The sequence below is a fragment of the Pan paniscus genome, chromosome 5 (assembly GCF_029289425.2).
Source record: "Pan paniscus chromosome 5, NHGRI_mPanPan1-v2.0_pri, whole genome shotgun sequence".
Lineage (NCBI taxonomy): Eukaryota > Metazoa > Chordata > Mammalia > Primates > Hominidae > Pan > Pan paniscus.
Window position 1 is genome coordinate 60,980,427 of NC_073254.2, and position 25,905 is coordinate 61,006,331.

At 40.6% G+C, this 25,905-nt stretch overlaps 1 protein-coding gene and 1 long non-coding RNA gene across 4 annotated transcripts in view; one reads left to right on the forward strand and one right to left on the reverse strand.

Moving 5' to 3' along the window:
- The window catches only part of RCAN2 (regulator of calcineurin 2), a 273,184-nt gene extending 266,487 nt beyond the window's left edge, over window positions 1-6,697 (reverse strand). The window contains exon 1 of one of the 3 annotated variants that reach the window (XM_008958687.5): window positions 6,565-6,697. The gene's annotated coding sequence lies outside the window, so the exon portion shown is untranslated. Of the gene's footprint in view, window positions 1-5,867; window positions 6,250-6,564 lie in introns of those variants that run through there. The other 2 variants (XM_034962208.3, XM_055113663.2) reach the window with 2 other exon arrangements.
- Window positions 6,698-6,746: 49 nt separating this feature from the next.
- The window catches only part of LOC130541589 (uncharacterized), a 42,004-nt gene continuing 22,845 nt past the window's right edge, over window positions 6,747-25,905 (forward strand). The window contains exon 1 of the long non-coding RNA XR_008955666.2: window positions 6,747-6,821. This is a non-coding gene — a long non-coding RNA (uncharacterized LOC130541589). The remainder of the gene's footprint in view (window positions 6,822-25,905) is intronic.

Below are 25,905 nucleotides of genomic sequence, written 5' to 3' on the forward strand. Positions count from 1 at the left end.
CAGACACTGGAAAATATTTCTAGCCTTCATGAGCAGACTCCATGTTCTGCCTGCCACTCACACTTGATGTAAACCCTGATGATGACTCCTTCTTGCACTCCACATCATGCCTATCCTTTCCTCGACCTTGGCTTTGACTTTCACCCTTCTCTGTTTATACTAAAACACCCCTCTGGCAGTACCTCTTCTCTTCAAACCACAGTCTCCTTCCCCCTTCACCAGCTGGACCCAGTTCCATGTCCTGATCAGCCCTGGCCTGACCTGACCCACATTGGTACTGACAACAAATAAGTTACCCCCCAAAAAAACAAGCTATTTGTACCAAAGAACAGGGCAAGGAAATACAACATTCTTTTTTTTTTTTTTTTTTTTTTTTTTTTGAGACGGAGTCTCGCTCTGTCGCCCAGGCTGGAGTGCAGTGGCGCGATCTCGGCTCACTGCAAGCTCCGCCTCCCGGGTTCACGCCATTCTCCTGCCTCAGCCTCCCGAGTAGCTGGGACTACAGGCGCCCGCTACCACGCCCGGCTAATTTTTTTGTATTTTTAGTACAGACGGGGTTTCACCGTGTTAGCCAGGATGGTCTCGATCTCCTGACCTCGTGATCCGCCCGCCTCGGCCTCCCAAAGTGCTGGGATTACAGGCGTGAGCCACCGCGCCCGGCCACAACATTCTTAATGCATTATATAAATGTATTTTATATGCATTGGACATCTTTCTTCTCACAGCCATGGTACTATACCAGGCCAACCTATAATTGATTTCTTGTTATTAGTAGGTCCCTATTGTGACAATCATCCTCAACATCTGTGCAGAGCATTCCATTTTTCTGTGCACATTCACAAACTCATAGTACATCACCCTCACACCTCTGTAAAGTGGGGAGATTAGGTATTATTTTCCTAATTGTACAGATAAGAAAACTGCAACTCAGAGAACCGGCACTGAGTGGCTTATTCCCCCTGATCCTCAGGGTGTGCTTTTCTGTAAATAGTGATGATAATACCCACCTTGTGGAGTTGTTGTAAAGATTAAATGAGACAACGTATGTACCATGCTGAGCAAAGCATCTGGAACAGGGGCAGCATTCAACAAATGCCAGTTCCTATGACTGTTAGGTCAATGGGAAGCTCAAGGTCACATAGCAGGGAAATGACAGCACCAGGATTGAGATCCAGGCTTTTTCATGCCAAGTCCATGTTCTTTATACTTCATTCCCAACACTGTATGAGAAGTACTAAGGCATGGCCCGAGTCTTCAGAGAAATTATAATATTTTGGAACAGGGAAATCTCAGTTACATGATATAATAAAGCAATTATTCCCACAAAGAACTAACAACAGTAATAAAATCTAGGACCGAGCTCTAAAATAATACATTTTTTTGGTCCAATAGCTACCATTACAATGTCTTTTTATGCATACATTCCAAAGCTTAGGATTCCAAAATTTCATCCCTTGTCTTACAGTAAGTTGAATATAGAAGATCAGATATGAAAATAAGGCTGTTTACATCCATACTATAAAGAATATTTTCTGTGGGCATTCTGAACTGCAGGGAGTTTGAGCTGTATTTGGAAGCATTTCTTTAACTTCTGGAAAGTACCATTCATGGTCACTCACTTTATCATTTTTAAGGGATTTTTGAAGTTTCCATTGAGTTTAAAGCTGCTTCCATCTTTAAAAATATTCCTCAACTAATTAATTTAACTTACAGTATATGACACCTAGAGTTGTTAACAAGCGAAAAGACGCAAGAACAGTGAACACTTTATAGGCAGAGGCAGAAAACTCTTCAGGAAGACAAAGCACATATCTGTGCACAGACACACACAGAACAGAAAATCTTCCTGTTCCCTCTCTATTCTATGCCATAATAATAGAATCCAGTATGACCAACCTTGGCAATACTATTCTTTATTTACAGCAACATTGGCCTCCTTATAAGCTGGCAAAAGAAGAATTGAAAACTCTGTGTTGTGGAATGTTGATGCTTCTTTATCTCTAAGAAGGTAACCTATTAATGAATACTTGAGAGATGCACATTTTGGAAGTTATTTAATGTGCTGTGTGTTTTTATACTACCAACATACACTTCTTTCTTAGATAAATAGATGATACTCAACTAAGAGGTGGCCCCTATCAAAGCTATGAAGTAGGAAACTTTGTCTTCAGAAACACTCTACCTTTCCCTTTCTGCATGTCGTTTACCCTGGCGGCAAAGGGTGGGACCTCCATTTCCTGAGCACCTTCACTGAGACGGACTTATATGTGGTGCCTGGTTTATAGTACTGCTTCAATCCTCACAATAATCTCACAATATATGCATTAATTGCCGCAGTTTCTCAGACATGAGGAAACTCTCATAGAGTTAAAGTAACATGTCTAAAGAAAAGAAACTGGTAAGTGACCATGGAGATTCCTCTACTTTAGTGCCCAGGCAGGCAGGGTTCCCCTTCCAGGACCATGCTTCCCCAACCTCAGGCACTCCCATTAGCTCTGTAAAATGGATCAGTTCACACCAAACTATTAAGGAGAAGCCACCGTTTGTGTTAATCCTCTTTGAAGTATTTCTATCCTCTAAGTGACCAGACAGGTACGACCTTAACCCAAACCAATAGTTCTAGTAGCAGAGAATTTGAGAAAGCAAACAGCAAGACTTCAGAATGTCACACTCCCTAGAGAGCATCTAACCGACCTCTTGTTCCATGAATATACAGATTTAAAATAACAAAAGCCTGAGATGGGATGTGACTTTGCAAACATCACACAGCAAATCAGGTGTAGAGCCCAGTCAAAAGCCAGGACTCCTGACTCAGTCCAGTTCTCTTTTGTGGCATCAGCCAAAAATATCCAAACCTAGGGCAAAAAACACATTCCAGGATAAAAAAGAATTATTTTAATGCTATTAATTCACATTGGTAATTCAGAATGCTGGTCAGAGCCTGGGCTTCAATTCTAGGTGCACGTCTTACAAACTGTGTGACCCACGCAAGATATCCTCTCTTTGCCTTGGTTTTCTTGTCAGTCATCTGAGAATAACAACAGTGCCTGCCTCATAAGGTTAGTGGGAAGATCAGATGTGATAAACCATGTACAGTTCTAACTTCCTTGTGTTCAGTATGTAGTAAGCACTGAATAAATGTTAGATATTATCATTATCATTATTACCACTAGTAGTAGTTCAAATAACAGTTCATACTACCACTTTTGGGGATAAAGGTAGAAACAACTTCCTGCTATTAAGTTTGTCTCTCCTTCTTCTCTAAAAGCAACCTTACACAGTCTCAGAAATGAAGAGAAGTAAGATCAGTAGAAGGTTAGCACCAGAAATGAAGAAATTACATTTGAAAATAAAAGTGCATACTGAACATTTTCATTTGGTTGTTCAAAATAAAAATTCTCCATCTTTCTCAAGTCTCCTCTTATTTACTCCCTCAGTTAAAAGCCTGACCATCCTCTAGACATCTAAGCTTCTCCTTCCATACCACCATCCACTTGGTGACCAGTGCTACTGATCCTCCCCCTGAAATGGCTCTGTATAGATCTCTTCTCTTTCCTCCAGGCCATCTGGTTCAGGCACATTTCATAAGTTTTGCGGGTTTTGTTTTGTTTTGGTCTGTGCCACTCCAATGGTCTAAAGTCTCCTCATTCCTTTTTGCAACCCCACCTCCTCACGCCTCCAAAGTCACTTTTGCAAAATGTAAGTTAGATGAAATCATTCCTACCATTAAGGGCCACATGGTTTCTCCTCCTTAGCAGGGTATATTCACAATCCAGCCTCAGTGAAACCTTTCTAAACATTCCTGTCTTCCCTCAGAACATGTAGGTGTCCTCTGAATGTGACCTTTCTGCCATGTGTGTATGCTGTTCCTTCAGTGTGGAACACCCAGCCCCTTCTCTAGACAACTCCTACCACCTATTGGGATCCAGACCAAATGTAAACTCTTCTTTAAACTCTTCCAGATTCCCTCCACTCTTTCTTCTGTTGGCTCCCATTAAACTTGTTTCTGCCTTCATTAAACACTAATGATGTTGTATCATTACCATTTATTTTCTTCTCCTTTTCTGCTAAATTGATTTCTGGGAGGCATGGGCCTCATTCTTTTAGCCTCTGGCACAGGACCTACAAAGCACACAGGAGGTGCTCAACAAATAATTATTGAATTGATCCAGTGGATGCTACAGAAGGTAAAATAGGAAAATGAGACCTCGGTGACTGTCAATGTTAGTCTCAATAAAAAGAATTTGTGATATGTATGACTGTCTGCAAATGATTACACAAGTGGTTTTTAACACCGTGATGTGCACTTGCAAATGAGAAAGCTCTCGAGTTCCCACTTCTGTCTGTTACACGTTCATCACTGGAGAAAGAGTCATGCCCTCCCAAATTTAGGTGAGTTCTGGAGGACCTGCACACACTAAGCATTTTGAGAACTCTCAGAATCATGTAGCTTTAGATGAGAACACTTTTCCCTCACAAAATTCTATGGACTGGACTCAGGTAGTAGATGCTCAGTAAATGCTGATTTGATTTGCAGTGGATTTGAATGCAAAGTGCAACTCACATTTTAGACTAATTGAACTCAATGGCTGATCATACTTAATATAATAGCTCTAAGGCTAAAGGAAATCAATGACTACACTGAAAAGCAGCCTAATGCTCACTCTCCTGCCTAGTTGACAGTCAATGCTGACCTGCCTCTTGATCCTTTCCAGCTTTTGGGTATTTCCAACTTCACTGTGCCCCCAGAATGCAGAGGCCGGTTAGCAAGTGCTGCGTCGTACCTTGTGGTACATTTGTTCTTCGTTTTGAAGTTGATGTAATAAAGGATAACAAAGGTGTGAAACTTGAGTTGCACTGTTAAAGTTGTCCTACATTTCCTAAAGCCTCCCCTCTGCATGATAAGTTGAGTGAAATTCTGGCTGAAGGGAGAGAGAAGTGTGAGCTGGAATGCTGTGACATCCCTTCATCTCCAATTGTGGAAAACTGTGGGAATGCATATTAAAGGAACCCCAGAAACTTGTTTTTACTAAACTGAGACTTAAAAAAAAACTTCATTTGGTAGTTGAACACCTCTATCCCATTGTAAGAAACAGGAAAGATTCAAAGCATGCACTCTGCTGTAATTCATTTTGGGATAAGAAATAGGCAGAAGTACCTCGAAGAATAAATCATTAACTAAAAGGCAAACCGAGGCACCCTGGAAACCAGCGAGACCTGGAGGCGGCCGAGGGATCAGGCGGCTGGGATTTGCCTGTTCCCTCTGGTGACTTCTGGAGCGAAGCATCCCACAGGCAGGACGAACCCGGCACACTGCGCTCCAGTCCATTTCACTTTTCAAACTTGAAGTTATTTTTAGATGACCCAAGGCCGCTAATCCCAAGCAGGACAATTCTCAGCCCGCTGCACCTCTGTGCACCTACCCCCTCCCCAGCCTCTGCATTGGGAAGAAGGGATCTCTCGATCTTCTTTGCTCTCTGCATCCAGTTAGTCTCTTCTAGCCCCCTCTCTAAGCCTCAGTCCCGGGGATCACAGGCGTCATCCTCGCTCCTTCACTTATGCACCTGCTGCTGCTTCCAGGAAGGCAAACCCCCAGGCCACGGGCAGTGGGGAAGGGGCTCGTTTGGACCCGCGCCCCCTAGAGGGGGGTCGCGGGAGATCTCCGTCCCCACGGCCGCAGCCGGGACTGACCACAGATCTGGAGACAAACCCCACCCCCGCCACCGCCCCCGCCCCCGCCCTGCACCCAGACCCGGCCCGGAGACCAGATCCCCGCCGCGGACCCCCGGCACGACCCCGGGGCTGCTGTCAGCCCCGGCGGGACGGGGTGCCTGGGCGAGCCTGGCCGGCGCGGTTACATAACCGACCTGCTGGGCGTCCGCGATGCGCCGGCGGAGGCGGAGGCGGAGGCGGCGGCTGGGGCGTCTGCGGGGGACAGCTGCTAGCGCGCGGCGCTGCCTGCTCACCTGCCCGCCGGTGCGAGCGCGTGGGGGCGGCGCGGTGCCCGCGGGCCTTTGCGTGGGGCCGTACGCGGCGCGGCGCGCCCCGCCTCCCTCTCTCTGCCGCCGTGGGTCAGTGGGATTCTGCCTGCTGCCCGCTCCTCCCCGCAACCTCCGCCGCCGTCACCCGGGACAAAGCGGCTCCAGGGAGGGGCTGAGCCGGCGGCTCTCGCAGGAGCCGGCGGAGATGGGCGCGTCCCCAGCTCCGACTCATCGGGCCAACCTCCAATCAGACCCAGGGAAACCGAAAGCCCCTGTCTGGCCTCTTCTCATCTCCTCCCTCCTGACCCGGCGCCCTCCCCAGTCCCCTACCCACCGCACCTCCGGGGCTCTCACCCTGCCCTCAGCCCCGCACCCCCTCCTTTCCACTTCAGGTGCCCGGGAGGGCGCAGGAGCCTCCGGGCACCTGGCGTGGGAGCCTGGCCGCAGGAGTCCCGGCCTCAGCGGGGAGAGGCTCCTCGGGGTCCCATACTAAGCTGAGGGTGAGGGGGCAGCGACAGCCCAGAAGAAATGGGCAGAGAAGCAAACTGTGGTGGGGGAGTACTGGGAGAAAGACTCTTCTTACCAGATGTCTGAGCCCCCCGACTCTGGCTAACTGAGGAAATGTCGGGGAGCCCCTGGATGGTCCTCCCGGGCTTCTGCGCTTGGTGGGCGCTGGCGCCCTCTGGCTGGAGCCCTGCGCCCGGCCCAGCCCAGGCCGCTGAAGGTGCCCTGCGCGGGCTTCACAGCTTTGCCAGGATTTGCAGCCATCAGACCTGAGGACAGAAGGGTTGGGGCTACAAGGAATCTATTGTGTGAGAGCCGTGACACAGTGAGTGGGAGGTTGGTATCCTACAGCAAACGGGACTGAAGGTGAATCGGAATCTAGGGTAGATCTGTTGCTCAACAAAGTTAACCCCAGTAGAAGTCTCTGCTTTACGGAATAAAGCAATTCAAATGGGCAAGGAAGCCTGTGGCTTACGGGTGGCAGAGAATGTGAATTATGCAAAAGATCATAGGAGAGTGCGGGAAATTAAAGGAAGGAGGTGTGCAGACCAATCTGAGGGAGGGAGTGAATAACATTTAAATCAGGTTTGTGTTCTGTCATCTTTCGAATTGCTGCATAAATAAGCCGTTTTCTTTTTGCTTTTTATGCCTTTTGATTTTCTGATAACAATATTACGATTGCACTGAAGCAGTCCATTCACAATCATTCTTCACTTACCCACACTACGTTGTTTTTTTCCAAAGTTGACATACAATCACGGTTTGTTTGTTTTCAACAAAAAAAGGTAGACAAGACATTGGCTCTTCTCTCTGATTAATCTGCATTAACATAAACACAATTTCAGAATTGAAAATGACCTTAGGCTTCCCCTCGTTCAGCCTTCCCCTGGATGCATAAATCTGTAATTAGTCGTTGATTTAGATAATTGCCATTTGGGTTAGAATTGTCTGAAAGGGCATTCTTAAGTTGAGCAAAAACTTGCCTCCCTTTAATCATTAGTTCTCCCTTACTTTTTGAAGCCAAAGAAACCAAGTCAAATTCCTCTTCTAACTATCTTTAAAATATGTAAAAATAGCTAGCACGTCTAATGCACTCCAGGATCCCCTTTCTTTCCAAGTAAAGCATCCCCAACCCTTTAAACAAAATCTCACTTATTATTAGTGAGTACTTCCTAGAATCTTCGTCAAACTGATGACTTTCATCTTAACAGGGACTATTTATTATTTTGTGAATATACATTTACAAATAAAATTTTCAGCTTATAGAAGCAATATATTCATTGCAGAAATTTTGAAAAGTTGGAAAAACACAGGATTTAATGTGAGAACTAAATGAGGTAATACATGTAAAACACCTAAGCACAGTGCCTGGCACACAGTGATACTCAATATATGTTAGCTATTACCAAAATCAACATAGCCATTTTCCTAACACCAAATATAGATATTGTTACTTTTCTAGATGCTGTTTCTGAGTTCTCATAGCCACATATTCCTCCTTCTACTGCTAAGAGAAATTCTGTGTCAGTTTGTGTGAAGAAGGAAGCATAATAAATGAGGAAAAAAAGAAAAGTGACAAACAGCCTCATGTTGTTTACCTTGAGAAGAACAAAATGTTACTAGCAAAACAAATGTTAATGGCAAGAAGAAAATACAGAGAGAAAAAGAGTTTATGGGATGGGGTCTGAGCTTGAAGAGGATTTTGGAGAGCAGAAGGAGTGAGGCTAAAGGGTAGCTAATGTTAAGGATGGTGGTAAGTAAGATTAGAATTTTGGTTTGCTAACATTTATTGAGCATTTAGTATATGCCACGCTCCATGCCAATGAATTTTTATACATTAATTCATTTCACTTTCATGGCAACTCTATTAGACAGGTACTATAATTAACCTATAGTAAAGAAAGCACAGAAAGATTAAATAAATGACTTGCTGAAGCTAACAAGTGGAAAGCTGAATTCACACCTAGACAACCTGGCTTTGGAGTCCCCACTAGACTAGACTGCCTCTCAATGGTTGTACGTGACATTATAAATATAAACTTTTAGGTTCACAGAAAAGTTGAGCAGAAAGAACAGAAAGCTCCCATATACTGCCTGCCCCCACATATGCATAGTCTCCCTGACTATCAAAGTCTGACACAGGAGTAATACAATGAATAAAGCTACATGAACACAACATTATCAACCAAAGTCCGTAGTTTACAGATTCACTCTTGGTGGTGTACTTTTTTGAGTTTAGACAAGTGTATAATGACCTATATCCACCATTATAGTTTCACACAGAATAGCTTCACTGCCTTAAAACTCCTCTGTGCTCTGCCTTTTCATTCCATCCTCCCCACTAAGCTCTGGCAACCACTGAATTTCTAATTGTCCCCATAGTTTTGCCTTTTCCAGAATGTCATATAAGTGAATGTCATTTCAGATTGGCTTCTTTCACTTAATATGGATGTAAGTTTCCCTGTCTTTTCATGGCTCAAATAACTCATTTCTTTTTAGCACTGAATAATATTTCATTGTCTGGATATACCACAGTTTATTTGTTCATTCACCTGTTGGAGGACAACTTGATTGCTTCCAAGTTTTGACGATAAGTAAAAAGTTGCTCTAAGTATTCATGTGCAAGTTTTTGTGTGAATGTAAGCTTTCAACTTGTTTGGGTAAATATCAAAGAGTGTGATTGATAGATCATATAGTAGGTTTAATTTTGTAAGAAACTAACAAACTCTGCTGAAGGGGCTATACCATTTTGCATTGCCCCAGCAATGAATGAGACTTCCTGTTACTCCACATCCTCACCAGCATTTGGTGTTGACAGTGTTTGGGATTTCCACCATTCTAATTGGCATCTCATTATTTTGATTTGTAGCTGCCTATTGACATGATGTTGAGAATTTTTATATGCTTATTTGCCATTTGTCAAACTTATATGCTTAAAGCCATTTGCGATGCCTTATTTGCCATCTTCTTTGGTGAGGCGTCAGTTCAGATCTTTTGCCCATTTTTTAATCAGATTATTTTCTTATGTTGCTTTTCTTGTTTTCTATTGGTAAGAGTTATTTTTGTATTTTGAATAAGAGTTCTTTATTAGATATGTCTTTTATAAATATTTTCTCCTACCTGGTACTTGTCTTCTCATTCTCTTGACAGCGTCTTTCGCAGAGCAGTTTTTAGTTATTTACTTATTATTTTTTTGAAGTGGAATCTCGCTTTGTCACCCAGGCTGGAGTGCAGTGGCGTGATCTTGGCTCACTGCAACCTCCGCCTTCTGGGTTCAAGCAATTCTTCTGCCTCAGCCTCCCAAGTAGCTGGGACTACAGGCACGCACCACTGCGCCTGGCTAATTTTTGTATTTTTAGTAGAGACAGTGTTCCACCATATTGGTAAGGCTGGTCTTGAACTCCTGACCTCGTGGTCCACCTGCCTCAGCCTCCCAAAGTGCTGGGATTACAGGCGTGAGCCACTGTGCCCCACCTGTTTTTATTTTTAATAAAGTCCAGCTTATCAATTTTTTATAGATTTTACCTTTTGCACTGTTTCTAAAAAGTTATCACCAAACCCAAGATTATCTAGATTTTCTTCCATGTTATCTTCTAGGAGTTTTATGGTTTAGAATTTTACATCTTGGTCTATTCTCTATTGTGAGTTAATTTTCTTGAAGGTTATAAGGTCTGTGCCTGGATTCTCTTTTTTTTTCCTGCAGGCGGGTATCCTCTTGTTCCAGAACTATATATTGAAAAGATTATCTTTTCTCTGTTGTATTGTGTTTGGCCTTCATCAAAGATAAGTTGACTATATATTTGTGTGGGTCTATTTCTGGGCTCTGTATTCTGTTCCACTGATGTATTTGTTTGTCCTTTCACTCAGACCACACTCTCTTGATTACTGTAGCTTTACAATAAATCTTAAAGTCAAGTTGGTTTGGTCCTCTGACATTGTTCTTCTCCTTCAATATTTTATTGACTACTCCAGATCTTTTGCCTTCCCATATAAACTCTAGAATCATTTTGTCAACATCCACAAAATAATGCAATTTAGACTGGGATGCCATTTAATCTACAGATCAAGGTGGGAATAACTGACATCTTGAGCACACTGAGTCTTCCTATACATAAATATGGGATATCCCTCCATTTATTTAGTTCCTCTCTGATTCCTTTTATTAGAGCTTTGTAAGTTCACTTACAGAGATATTGTAAATATTTTATTGAATTTATGCCTAAGTATTTAATTTTTTTGGCTTTTGCTCATGTTTTAATTGGTCCGTCTTTTTTGTGTAGGGTTGTAAGAGTCCTTTAGGAATTTTGGATATTAACTTGTCTCAAATATATGATTTACAAATATTTTCTCCCATTCTGTGAGTTATCTTTTCCGTCGCATACATATTTTATACATATATATGTATACAAATTTACTTCTTTATTTCTATGTCTATTTTTATATATTGAAAACCATGAGTTTGCAACAATCCTGCAATTCCAACCTATCACCATAGGGTTTATTCTAGTTTTTCCCCTTTCCAATGTACACCTCTTTTCTCTAACAATGGGAAAACATGGCTCCTATCATCCTCAATAAATTTATTTTTCCAATCTTTTTTGGGCCATTGCCCTACTCAGGCACCCTCTTTGTACAAGCCTCAACTCCTACTGGACCATCCTTTCTCTGATGACCTCCTCTCCTCTGCCCAACACATATAATGCTGCCTTCCTGCAAGAGAAAGAAGAGAAAAGAGATGAGAGAAGAGACTTTAAGTAAATAAGAGGGCCAGGCATGGTGGCACACACCTGTAATTCCAGCACTTTAGGAGGCCGAGGCGGGCAGATCACTTGAGCTCAGGAGTTCGAGACCAGCCTAAGCAACATGGCAAAACCATGTCTTTACAAAAATACAAAAATTAGTCGGGCATGGTGGTGGGTGCCTGTAGTCCTAGCTACTTGGGAGGCTGAGGTGAGAGAATCACTTGAGCCCAGGGGGTTGAGACTGCAGTGAGCCGAGATCATGGCACTGCACTCCAGCCTGGGCAACAAAGCAAGACCTTGTCTCAAAATAAATAAATAAATAATACGAATGTGTATGTGATCAGAGCAGGGTAAAATGGATCCATCATATCCATTCTCCTGGATACTATTTCTATTAATTCCTCTTAAGTGCCTATATGGTTATTTTGCTGTCAAATCACTCAGTTGATTCATGTTGAATTTACTTTCAACTATAATCCCTCAGTCTTTTAAATACTTTGCTGTACAACAATAGACCTCTCCCAATACTCACCTCACAGTCTCTATCTGCAGAGTAGAATTTTTAAACAAAAAATTCATGGTAGAATGATCCTATAATTTCACAAGCTGAGATCATTCAGAGCTTAATTTTTGCTTTCAGTATGTTAAGTATTTGTTATTCCATCCAGATTTGCATCATTGGCAAATTTTCTAAGTATGCTGTCTACACCCTTATTTAAGTCAGTGATAAAACTGAATGAAGTGAGAGCCGGGGGACCACCACTTGAGACTTCCATCATTGTCAGTGATTGTCAAAGGACACACGAAAGTCATGCTCACTTTGAGCAGTCAGAATCTGGGGACTGTCCCACAATACATATTTCCTCCTGTGATTCTAATGTGCTTCCATGATATCCATACTTCTTCTCCTTTTCCATTCTGCTCTGAGTTGGATCGCAATGCTTTTCTAATTGACATTATTAATATAAGAACATCATATCTCTTAGGTCTATGGGGGAAAATAGGTTGAGAATTATCACTCTATTAAATTAGAACTCTTTATACATAATTCAAGTAACTGAAGAGAATTACAATATGTACTTGTCATCTGGGAGCAGCAGCTCATGCCTGTAATCCCAGCCCTTTGGGAGGCTGAGGTGGGCGGATCGTGATGTCAAGAGATGGAGATCATCCTGGCCAACATGGTGAAACCCTGTCTCTACTAAAAATACAAAAATTAGCTGGGCACGTGGTGGTGTGCGCCCATAATCCCAGCTACTCTACTCGGGAGGCTGAGGCAGGAAAATCGCTTGAACCCAGGAGGCAGAGGTTGCAGTGAGCCCAGATAGTGCCATTGCACTCCAGCCTGGGCGACAGAGCGAGACTCCGTCTCAAAAAAAAAAAAAAAAAAAAAAAAGTACTTGTCTTTATGTGCCAAACATTCATTTATTCATTCAACAAATATTTGTTGAGTATCCACTATGTGTTAGGTACTGCTGTAGGTGCTAGGGATATAGCAATGAATAAGACAACATGCTTGCTCTTATGGAGCTTAGAATTTTGAGTGAAATATATCCCTTGTACATTTGCCTGCTTTGTTGTTCTTGACTCAGAGAAAAATTCAATTCATCAAGTGTAGGCTTTATTAAAAGTCACTTTATGACCCTTGAAAGATTTCTTTTTTTTTCATTCACAAATATGATTTTATTTAATCCTATTAAGATTCTGAGTTTTGGGTGTTATTACACCTGTTTTTATAAAATCTCAGAAATAAGGGATCTTGGAGGTCATATGAGAAATTTCTGACATTTAACTTCTCTGACTACAAGAATATAAAACTTCTCTTTCCCTCTTTGCTCTACTTGTCAGAAAACTCGAGTGAATTCTCATGCTCAATGTATATTTGCAACTCTGTGTTTTACTTGTATTTAATAGAACTACAATTATTTCTTAGAGTTAACATTTCAGACTTTTAAAATGTTACTATGTATCGAATGCCACACTGGCTGATTTTGAAAATATTCTCTCTAAATCTTTACAATGATCTTAGAAATATATATTATCCCTATTTTAGAAATAAGGACCCTGAAGCTTCCATATTTTTTCCTCGTAACCAGAAGACTAATATGTTTGATCCTCTTCATGGCATAGGACCCAAGCAATAAGCTATGGCTTCACTGTACTTGCCTGTGGGGTTTTCTATGTCTTTTCCATGTTATATGTGAGGTCTCCTAGCCCGAAGTTGGGTGACATGGATCCTTGTTATAGATGTTACTGGTTAGCTAAGAAATCTCAACTTCCTTCAGGGTAGCTTATAAACTATTTTAAATAAGGTTACTAACATATGTATAGAAAATCAGGAAAGATTTCATATTTTCCAAAGATCCATACTCACATATTCAAAGAAAGGACTTTAGACTATTTGCTATCACACTAGGAAAAATTATGAAGTTTGAATTTGTGAGGAAATGTACAGATTATCTAGCACTGTAACTAGAAATAATCACAACATTAAACATGTTTTTTGAGTGGTTGCTAACTGCCGATCACTGTTCTCTGCCGTTTGTACATATAAATTAATGTAATCCTTATAATGCCTGATGAGATAGGTACAATTATTATTACCACTTTACAGATCAGGAAACCAAGACACAGATAGATTTCCCAGCCCTGGTAAGTTGAGTCAGAGTGGACCCTAAGTAGCCTGGTTTGAGACCATAGGTTCTCCTGTGTATAAGAAAATACAGCCATTTTTAGCAACCATGCAGAGTGAATTAAGCCTTCCTTTTCAGTGCTCCTGTAGTACTTTTTTAAAACATGCTTCTTATACAATGTCTGTCACATTATATTATTTGCAAACTACTTAAGGAATAGAGCTAGCAACTTATCCTAATATCATGCATAGAGCAGACTTTCAATAAATTTTTAATGGATGATGGAGAATTTAGGCTTAGAAAACATGGCTTTTCCAAGGTCAAAGTGATGGTTTGTGGAAAACTCAGACTAAAAATCCCCAAGTCTTCTGAGTTTCAGTCAAGTAGCTGTTCTTTTTTCCTGCATCAAGTTGGTCCACATTTACCACTAGAAAAATACTGTGTAGCATGTATGAACTTCAGAATATTCCTTATAGAGTTAGATGTGTTGTAATGTTATATGAAAAAGATACATTTTTAATGCAAAAGTTCCATGCCTTGCAGTGGTAAACATAAAAATGGGCTGGGTTTAAAATTAAAATAAACTGGAGTAGTCCAGATTTCTGATCTGAAAGTAGAGGCTGTCATGTATATTTATTCTAGGTTTACAATATTTCATGTCAAGTTGTGAAATTGAAAATGAGGGAAGAAGCACTTCTCAAAACATTCTAAGTTAATTTGTTTTAGTTTTTCTTGGTAGCATTTAGAGTAGAGTAGAGAAATGAGGAGGGCTCACTGAGTCAGGGAACAGAGTGAGTGATCCTATGGACAAGTTTTGGTTGCTCTCAATTGCTCTAAAGACTTTCCTGGGCTGGGGGAGGTGGGAGTGGGAAAATAACCCACATACTCATTGAAAAAAATAAGGTCAAAATAACTGAGTCTGTCTCTAATAGCTCAAGAATTTCTAGTGTCAATGTCCTCCAGTCAAAGGCCATCAAGAAAATATCTGTAGTTGAGTAATTTGGGTTTATTATTGCTCATTGTAATGAGAGTAAACACACACCATGGAGCTACTGAGGTATCACACAGGAAGAGGATGTTAGAAAGGACTTATAGGATTTGAACTTGTCTAAAGTGATTTTTGGGAGAGCTCAAGGAAGCAGTGCTTTGCTCTAGATTAGATGCTGTAGAAGCAGGGGTAATTCTTTGCTTAAGTATGTTAATAAATCTTATCTATAAGGCAAGAGGGATGAAGTAAGGCTAAAACTATTATTGGTAGTGATGCCACAGCCAGTGGGTTTTCTGTCTATAAATTCTACCCACCAGAGAACTTTCTCCTATTATATGATTTCTCTCCACCTCCAGCCTCCTCCTACTTCTTCAATTTTGATGTAACAGTAAGAGCAGTTCTCCTCCTTGTGACTCCCCCTGTTCCTTTTGTCATGACACATCCATATTATTGTTCAGATGCCAGAGGAAAACTGCCTGTCTCTGATTTCTCTTTTTCCTTTTGTTACCACATGTCATGCCCCAAGTAGTCAAACCTGCCTTCATAGTGGCCCCAGGATGAAAGCCACTGCCACCCATATTGGATCTTCCTTGGGTTTGGTGTGTCTGGGGTGTGTAAAGTTGTACAAAGTACTGGTAGAATGACAGGCATGAAAACAGCCACAGGGCAGCTAAGTTATCTGCATTTCTTACACCGACACAGGCGTACACAAGGAACTGCAATTCAGGAATTATCTGTTAAACTAAAACTCATTAATTACTTGGTTTGCCCAAAAGGAGAAAAATAACAAAAAAAAACCACAAAAAGATGGATGGGATGTGTTTTGTTTTTAATATTCTTCTGATAGTCTATGGAGTAAAATATATGTACATAAATAAGTTTTTTCCAGTTTGTAGTGTGGAAAATATTTATATAGAGATAACATTCTTAGACAACATTCTAAGCCTCCCAGTGCTGTATTTTTTAAAGTCTGCAAATAAAAGCAATGTGCATTTGGGGAGTGGGGAATATGAGGATGCAGATGCTCATGGGCAATTCCAGGTGTGATCACCGATCCAATCCACAGGTCCCGCCACAGGGGCCTGGACGACTGAGCACCCGCAGGTGCTTGTGACTCATTGGTGTGGGTTGATTCTCCAAAGAAGAAACACTGATCTATTGGGGCCATCAAAATTGAGGCATGAGTCAGATTTCTCCAGGGTTTGACACATTGACAGAATACTCTGATAACTTAATTTCAGCGAAGGTGCTAATGGCTGATAATAGGATCTCTGGTTACTCTTGGATAACATCTACACTTAAATGGGACAAGGCTCTTTATAGTCTGGTGGCCACTGTCCATCCTGTCTCTCTATCAGTTTCTCTCTCTTCTGCCCCCGGCTTTCACTTCCATGCCATGCACTGGCATTTCCCTCTGCCTGGGAAATTTTTAGAAATGCAAATTCTCAGTTCCACCCTCTATCTATTGAATCAGAAACTCGGGGTGGTGACCCAGAAACCTATGTTAATTAACAAGAGTTCCAGGAGATTCTGATGTGCACTGAAGCTTGAGCTCACTTTTCTTAGCACCTGAGCTACATCAGCACATTTAATCTTCATGGCAGCTGAGGTAGGTACTAAGATTGCCCCATTTTACAGATGAGAAAACTGAGACACAGAAAGCTAAGCAACTTGACAATGGTTCTAAGTTGGGAAGTGGTAGAGCTGAGCTTTGAATCCAGGCTATCTAGCTTAAGAATTTAGTCGTTCTACGACTCAGCTGTTACTTCGTGTATAAATAAATGCCTCTGTGAAGACTTCCGTGTGATGCCAATCTCCCAAATTTCACCAGTGTCAGTAGTTCCTACATCACTTTCTTCTCTTACTATGCATGTACTTTTCTCATCTTTCTATGCCTGGTACCCAGTACCTACGTTGCAATAAACATACTTTGGTATATGAGGAAAGAATGAATAATTAAATTAATGATTAGTGAATCAGTAAATATTATATCTTGCCTCAGAAGCAACTTTACCAATTTTTCTCAAGAAGTTTAAAATATACAGGTTACTAAATCCTATCTCTCACTTCCCTGAAAGTCTTTAGGAGTAGGACCTGTGAATCTGTATTTTTAATAGTCAAAACAGAAATAAGAACCTGGGTTTAAGAAAAAGTTGTGCCCAACATACTGATTCAGCTCACATAAAACTCCCACCTTAATTCACACTTACAATTTCAGAGAGCTTGATAAGTCCAAGCTGAGGGCATCAATGGGAAAGGAGGGACTCATCTCATCCTTAAATCCTACCTCATAGGAGAGCTGCTTACCTCATAACCAACCCTACCTGGAAGAAAGCCTGAATGTGCTTCACATTTCAGGCACATTATATAATATTCTTTGAATAATATCAACATAAGAAATGCCTGCAGTTGGTTCCACCAAGCTGTATATGGGAAGTTGTTTTCCCCCTGGAACAAGCAGTCCTCAGCATATAAATGGGTCATATTCCAAAAATGCATTTGTAAGTTGAGTTGTTTGGATCTCAGAAAACACTTTCCCACAGAAGTAATATTAGAAAAGAGGGTTCCATTCCTCTGCCAAAACACAAACCTGATTTAGAACACTCTGTCTCTGAAATAGCATTTCAGATGGCCTACACGGACATCCATGGGAAATGTGACTGGGTCCCACCCAACTTGGAACTGGGGAAGATGGGAGCACTGTGACTTCTTGGTGAGGCTGGGCTGTGCCAGCAACAGGGACTTGCCTTAGTTCTCCTCCCTCCCCTAACACACACACACACACACACACACACACACACACACGCAGAGTGGCTACTTGTCATGTGATAGAAAGAGAAAGTTGCCACTCCAAGAAGACTACTTGTGTTCCAATGAAACCTTTCCTCCCTTCAATTGTACATTCAAGAGCTGCCCCAGACTTGCAGCTCAGAGGTCCACATTTCAGGAATAGATCACCCAGAATGCTGTACCCTAACCTCTGATATTTTCTTACCTGAATTTTGGAAACATTATACCATCTGTAGTTTCCATTTTAGAGCAATTGTAACCACCTTCCCTAGTATATCTAGTATAATAATATAGGGATAAACATAGAATAAGTGGCATAAATAAAATGGCTGCTGATAAAGTGGAAAAGAGACCCAAATGTCTAGTTTTCCTTGGCCATCAATTAATTAGCTGTGTGACAATGGGCTAAATTCTCTGGGCCTCAGTTTTCTCATTTGTAAAATACTGGGGAAGATAAGTGATTTATATAATCTATAACAGTTTTTTCCTAAATTTAATATTCTAGAATTCAATACAAATATTTCTACCTGCTCCCTGGTGAGAAGATTGCTAGTCGGTTATTCTCAAAATTTTTCCACACTTGGCAAAGAAACACTGAAACCTCATCTCAGGCCCAAAGATACATCAGGAAGAACCAAGGCTGGTAGGTTAAAGTTTCATTTCATTCTTATTAAATTAAATGTTATTTCATTCCATTCTTACTCTCCACAGCCAAACTTCACTCGGGCAATGCTCAATGATTTTAAGTCTTGTACTCAATTAGACATTTGTCAGCACACAGCAAGTTAAGGATTGACATGGCAAAATACTGATAATAATTTGTCCAAATTTTGACATGGAAGGAAAACAGAGGAAAAAAATAAAATAATATAAAAGAATTTGAAGTTATCTCAGAAGGAAACCTTTCAAATAATCAATATACTTAATCTTAACATGTACCATCATAGACTTGAATTTATCTGAGAGCAAAATATATTGTTTCTTTGACAGGAACCCCCCACCTAAAGGCAATACTTTCTAGAGGAAAAGAAGTGATGGAATGTGGCTACTGGCAACCACTAATGGTTTGGGATTTATAATATCTGATAGGATTTAAGCCCAGGTACTCCATTTCAGCTAGTAGTCTAATATGTTTTTGTGAGTGCTGAGGATGTGTCTGGAGTTGGCATTAGGACCTTTCAAGAAGGGGCAATTAGTTTCCGTTGCCATATATCTTTAATGGGATACAGTTTTCTGGCCGGGATAAGAAAAGAAACTTCTGCTTCCACTCCCTTAAAACAATCCAAAAGCCAATTCCAAACAAACAAAACAAAGTAAAAACTATCCTAAATAATACACAACAAAAATTCCCCAAGCCATGACATTTTCCTAGACAACTATATAAGAAGACTAGGGAATTGTTTGGGGTGAGGAGAATAAGGAAGTCTGTTTCTAAAACCTCTGACATTTCTGGTCTCATGACCAACAATGTAATCTAAAAGACAGTGTTTTATAGGCCTCAGACAGTAATGTGAGTGTTTTATATGCACTATTTATATTAACCCTTAAGACAACCTAGTGAAGTATGTGCTATTTCCACTTTGTTTAGTAAGTGCTTATACTGCCATTTGTAGAAGAAAAATCTAAAAAGACAATGGGAAAATGGCCCTGCCAAGAAAGATAGAACTGAGTGCACTCTCAGTTCTAACCACTCAAACAGCACAGGTTAACTATACTGGTAAGAGCCTGGGATTCCAATTCTTGCTCTACCACATCCTATGACCTCAAGGAAGTTACTGAATTTCCTTATATATAAAATGGCAATAATAATAGTGCCTACCTTTCAGCTTGTTATATTTTCCAATAAGAACCTAACCATAATGGACCTAAAACAGCACCTGCCAGTTGATAGTATTCAATGACTGTTAGACAGCATTTTACCTGGTTCTGCAACTCCCTGCATTTCCACACACCAGAAGACTGCCTACATCTAGGCAGATGACAGGGATCATATATAGTCCTGGATAAAATCAGAACACTGGAAACAATGCCTCCTCATTCTCTAAGAATAGGCCTTGATTCTCAAGGCATAGTCCCTGGATAAGCAGCATCAACATCACCTGGGAACTTGTTAGAATGCAGTGTCAGGACCCATCCCAGACCTCCTGAATCAGATTGCACATTTTAACAACATCCCCAGGTGATTCCTGTGCACATTAAATTTGAGAAGTTCTGCTCTCAGGCACACACAGGGTAGTAATTCTCTCTGGCCCTCTGACAGTGCATAAGCTCCATAGCTCTCAAATACCAGGAGAAAGGCAGAGCTCGTAGTCCTCATAATATCACAAGCTGTTGGGCCTTCCTGTGCCTATCCCATTCTGCTGTTGTTAGTTTAGCGCATCCTTCATCATATAATCCACCTGGTAAAAAACTGTTATTCAAGACTCAACTCAAGCATCATGGAGACTCTTCCTGTCTTCCTCCTCCCACTTCAGGAGGAATTTCCCACTTCCACATTTGTTTCCCAACTGAACAATGGCATTGAAACTTCTTTGACTAAAATCAATGGTAAGAAATATATTCCTGTTTCTCTCTCTCTCCTTCTCTCTGTCTTTCTCACACACATACAACCCATATGTTACTGAAATGAAAGTTTCATGAAAGAATATTTTGATTTAGTGTGTGTGATGGACTCAGATACTTTGAACATTACTCTGTTCCATTTCATGTATTGCTGTCTGCAAGCTGTAGAATTAGTTTAAGTACCACTTATGGGTAGTGATGGGCAATTTGTAAAGCCATGTACGTAGATATTTCTTAAATAGGAACTATAACACTAGACTGATGATTTAGTCTCATATATAGCTTCTCTTCTACATAGAGAACATGGCTTAGTGCCTGGCACATACAGGGACACAGCATTTTTTTGTTGAATGAGTAATGAATGGATGGAGAGATCTCGTGATGAGCTATTTTTGCAGCCTCTCATTCTCCTTTTAACTCTTGGCCCTGCTACCATACTTAATAAAAAAAATGAGGGCCTGTTTATGCAATAATTTATTAGCCACTAACCATAACTATAAACCTATGATAATAAATCTCTATGCTTACAACGGGAATTTTCAAATGAAAAGTGGTTCTCTCAAACATTGTGTTGAATAGTAAAAAGAAAGAGAAAAATTGTGAGTTCAAAGGACAATAGTTCTGAGCATGTTGGGGATTTATTGTTCATTGCTGATATTTTATTAGTCTCCCCATTATAAATTAAATGGAGCTCGAGTAGCTATAACTGGAAACATCCTGTGCCAGGGAGATGCCAGCCTGCCCTTTGAGCCTCGCCATGGTGCTCTGCCAGTTCTCCTCCATTCTTTCTTTCAACACCTCTGCTCTTTCAGTGTGAGAGCACTTGGGTGAGGTTTAGTATGGGGAAAAATGACGATCAACCACATTCACTTATCATTTATATCCCAGGCTTGGATGTGACACTCTAGTACATGAGACCGGAAGAAGTTTGAGATGAGGTGTCAGGACCTTCAGTTCTCTTTTAGCAAAAGTCTCACAGCCTCTGCATGCTGCCCTTCCTCCATTTGCAGGAGGTGAATGGAAAAACAGAAGCCCTGAAAAATAAGTCTGAAAAGAACAGCAACTATTCCAGTCTTACCCTTCACCATAACACACTAGTTAAAAATTTTTTTAAGCCACCTAATACTCCTTTCACATCTTTGCAGCTGATTCTAAAGTACTGCATTTAGATAGGGCACATGAGGGTCTGACTGGGTTTGAATCACGGCTCCTACAAGCTAAGGCACATGAAGGCTGCATGCCTTTTCCTATGCATAAAACAGAGCTACTAATAGCACCTGCCTCATAGAGTATTTGTAAGGAAAAAAAAAATGGCATAATAAATATAAACTTCTTAGAATTGTGTCTGGTGCATAGTAAGAACTTAGTAAATCCTGGCTATTTTTAATGTTATTATTATACATAAAAACTGTCTCTCTCTCTCTCTCTGTCTCTCTCTATATAGATATATATATGATTCCTTTCTTACCACATTTAGACAGTTAAAGTAATAAACTGTCTTCAAAGTAAAATGCTACACATACTGTGTATTGTGGTATCCTAGATTGGATCTTAGAACAGAAAAGCACATTAGTGGAAAAGTTAATGACATCTGATTAAACTCTGTAGTTTAGTTAATTTAGAAACAATGTCAAGTTGTTAGTTTTGACAAATATATGAAGGTTGTGTGAAGTGACAACTAAGAAAACAGTGAAGAGTGTATAGCAATTCTCTGTACAATCTTTACAACTTTTCAGTAAATCCAAAATATACCAAAATAAAAATGTTATTTTAAAATATGCCACATGTAGTTCTTGAGCATATAGCAAGTACTAGGTTGTGCTAGACAGCATGAAAAGATCAAGAGAGAAGGGAAAAAATGGTTTGTCTTCAGGGAGCTTACCATCTCAAAGTGAGATCAGGACACCAATGAATTTATAATAAACTGTAAAGATACAATAAATGTCTTAACAGAAGTAGAAACAAACTCTTGACAGCTTTATATGAAGGACCAGCTACATAAATATTCTTTTTTCTCCATGGTTAAATCTGTTGGTTAATTATTAATGAATCACAGCTTCATAATTCCTGCCTCCTGGGGTGGTTACTCTTCCTGGTTGATATTTCAGTGGGGGAATTCCCTGCATGTTGGAGGACTGATTCCTGGCTGATGTAAATGTAAACTTTATTCATTTATTAAATGTTTTAATAAGCTGAGGGGTGCAGGAACAAAGAGCATGGACCTTGGAATCAAGCAAAACTGAGTTCAAATCTAGGTTCTTACCTCCTTGGGCAAGTTAATTGAGCCTCGTTTTCTATTTTAGCATAAGGGAAAGAATATTGAACTTGCTGGCTGTTATAATGATTGATTGAAATAGGTCATAAGGATTCCTGGCCTATGATAAGCAGGATTTATTATCAATGTCGTCAGTAGAAACTATCCACTAGGTGGGTAACCATATTGTTGCTCTGGCAACCTGAGCACTTACCCAGTCTTCATGTACTCACTTCACTTATCTAAGACCTTATTTTGGGTGGTTCAGGGTTGTCTTTGCCCAGTGGAGAGGGTGGCAGACCCTTATAGGGGAGGCTAGCATAGATTGAGGCTGCATTGTGTAGGATTTGGAGACCATCTGCCTGGCTTTAAAGCTGGCCTTTCTACATACCACCTTGCTACCTGTGTGACATTGGGAAATTGATTTAACCTATCAAGACTCTGTTTCCCTGTCTGTAAAATGTGAATGCCAGCTCCTAAGTCATAGAGATGCATTACAGGTGTTCACATACAAAAAGTCTCTAAGACAGAGCTTGGTACATGGCTACCCAGCAATAAATAATAGTGATCACTATTAGCTATTATTTAACAATCATTTCTTCTTTTTCCTGGATGCTCAACATCCCATTTTGTTCAGATATAAGGATGCAAGGTGTTCAGGGAAGGGAGGCTGATGCTTTCCTCCAGTCCCAGGGGATGACCCACAGTTGGTATGAAACAATCTTAATAATTCCTTCTGTCCCAGTTTAGGCATGGGTATGTGGTTGATGTCTGGCCAGTGGAACTTAAAAAGAAATCTTCTGGTGGTTTCCAGGGAAGCTTTTTCTCCTTAAGTTAAACAACAACAAAAAAACCACACAGGAGAGCCCTTTGGTTCCTGTGTTAAAAGTCATGCTATCATGAGTGGATGTGATGACTGTCATCGTACGACCATGACAGGAGCCAGGAGAACTACAGAGAGGCTGTCTTGGGGCCCAGACATCAACAGGCTTCTGAACCATCTACTTTTAGACATCTTGTTATTTAAGATCATGAATGTCCTTGTTGTTTAGCTACTTTTAGTCAGGCTTTCTTTTACTTGCAGCCAAAGGCAACCTAACTAATACTGGAGTTCACAGAGAGTGAGAAGTAGTTATTATTATCCCAGTTTCATGGGTGAGGAACTAAATTTCAGAGATAGTAAACTAATTTTCCACAGGATTATTCTGCTAGTGAAGTGCAGAGAATGAGGGAGAGGGTGAATAAAAGAGATTTTTTATCTCTTTCCAATGAATATTTTTTGGCCAACCATTTACTTAAAACATATCTATTGAGCCTACAAAGCAGCCCCACAGGCCTTGTGGCATTTCCTGGCAACAAGGCTTAGGTGGAGCTTCCAATGAGCAGGGTGAGGTGAGCATCTGTCCAGAAGCTGGCACTGCAATGTATGTATTTTTAGGTGTTCAGGGAAAGGTCGGCCACTGGATAAGTTAGGGACACGTCTCTAGTGTGATGAAACATTTCCAAGAAGGCTGAGTTGAGAAGTCTGTTTCCTACCTATTGGAAAAATCACAGAGCACACAATTTGTTTAGTAATTAATGATTAAATTCAATATTAGTCTGAGGAGGCACTTGTTCTAATGCCAGCATTTCTCTGTAACGTAAAAAGTCAGGGTCTAGTAGGAAAGAAACAGTTACCAAGTGTGAGTGCTTTTTTTCCTTTCTTGGTTTGGAGTACTTTCCTGTATCTCTATCTTTAAGAATAACTTGGATCTTCCAGCCTGCTTGTGCTTTTCCATTTCTTCACTTACTCATTTTTGAATTTATTCACTTATTCAATGAATATCTTAAGGTGGCTATTATTTCCTAATCAAGTTGGGGAGAACAGTTATAAACACTCACAGATTATTAAAACCAAGTATAATATTATTATAACAGCTACAATTTCCTGAGATACTTTATATACAGTATTATTAATCCTCTAAACTATTTTTTCAAGGTAAGCATTATTATTTCTAACATTGCAGCTGTGAAAACTAGGTTTTGGAGAGGTCAAAGCAATTTTCCACAGGGTTGTACTGCTTATTAAAGTGCAGAGCTGGGTTTGAACATGGGTCATTTGGACTCCAAAGGCTTATCTTTTCTGCAGCCTGAGAATGAGGAGCACAGTAAAGAGAGGCGGTGTTTTGAGCCAAATCATGGAGTGATAGATATGAACATGGAGTGAAGCTCAGGCAGGGATCTAACCCAGCACAAACTGTGCAGTGGAAATGAGAAGGCTATGTGGAAGAAAGGAAAGAAATGATTCTGTGTGGATAATAGTGACAATGAGAGGGAAGCCAAAAAGGAGTGGTCAGCTATGCAAAGATATCTAGGGTTAACTCACATGATCACACGTCACTGCCAGTTGTTATATAATACAGAATAAGCCCATTATTTTCCGAGAGATGGAGAGAAGAAAGAAGGCAAAATGGAAGGATGTACACGAGAGGGGCCACACTGCTAGCAGTTCAAGGACTCAAGAAGGTCTAAAGATGTAAATTCGTTGGTCAACATAAATTTGATGCTAATACTTAATAAGGAGATTTCTCATAAAATTCGGCATTTACAATGTCTCTTGAAAACATTTAGATTTTCTGTTTCAGGCTTTTTGGAGCCCTCACTTCTAGAGAGCAATTGGTAGCCAGGAGCTGAATAATGACTGGCATTTTTAAATGGCAACTGGTCCACTTATGCCCTAGTGTCTCACTCCCAGCCTTCTTCATGCATCTATCACATTTGCCTAGACCCTGCTGGTATCTGAGTTTGCTACCCCTGATAATCACCAAAGTATCAGCTGTAGACCTCTCTGAATAGTGTGATTATTGCTGATTTTAAAAATATTTACTTAACTACATTTTCTAAATATCCTACAATTACTGTGGATTGCTTTTATAATATGAAAAAATGTGAATGTTATTTTTTAAACTATCAATTCCACAAATATTGAGGGAGGAGCTGTGGCTTGGCAGGAGTCCTGTGAAAAGATCCAGGGGTTTTATTGAAGGCAGGCTCAATGTGAGCCAAGATCATGACACAGCAGCTAGAAAACAAAACAAAACAAAACCTCAACAGATCACTGGAAGCAATGGCCTCAGTGTTCTGCATGGGTCAGGCCTCTGCTGGAACATAAGCCACATTTTATTGGAGAAAATAATAAACTAGAAAGTGTTTGCTGCTGGGAAACCAAGATAGAAGGAGTCTAGAAGTCAAGTTATATGAGGAACAGTTAGGAGAAAATGGACATTTTTAGCTTGGACTTCTTTAGAAAAACCAGAAACCTGTGATAGCTATCTTCAGCATTGGGAAATGTGAAATGTGGTCAAGACAGCATCGATTTACCCAATGTCAATGTAGAAAGCCAGAAAGTACCAGTGAGAGCAACATGGAAGGAGACCCCACTTTCACATAAAACAGGGATTTAATAATACTA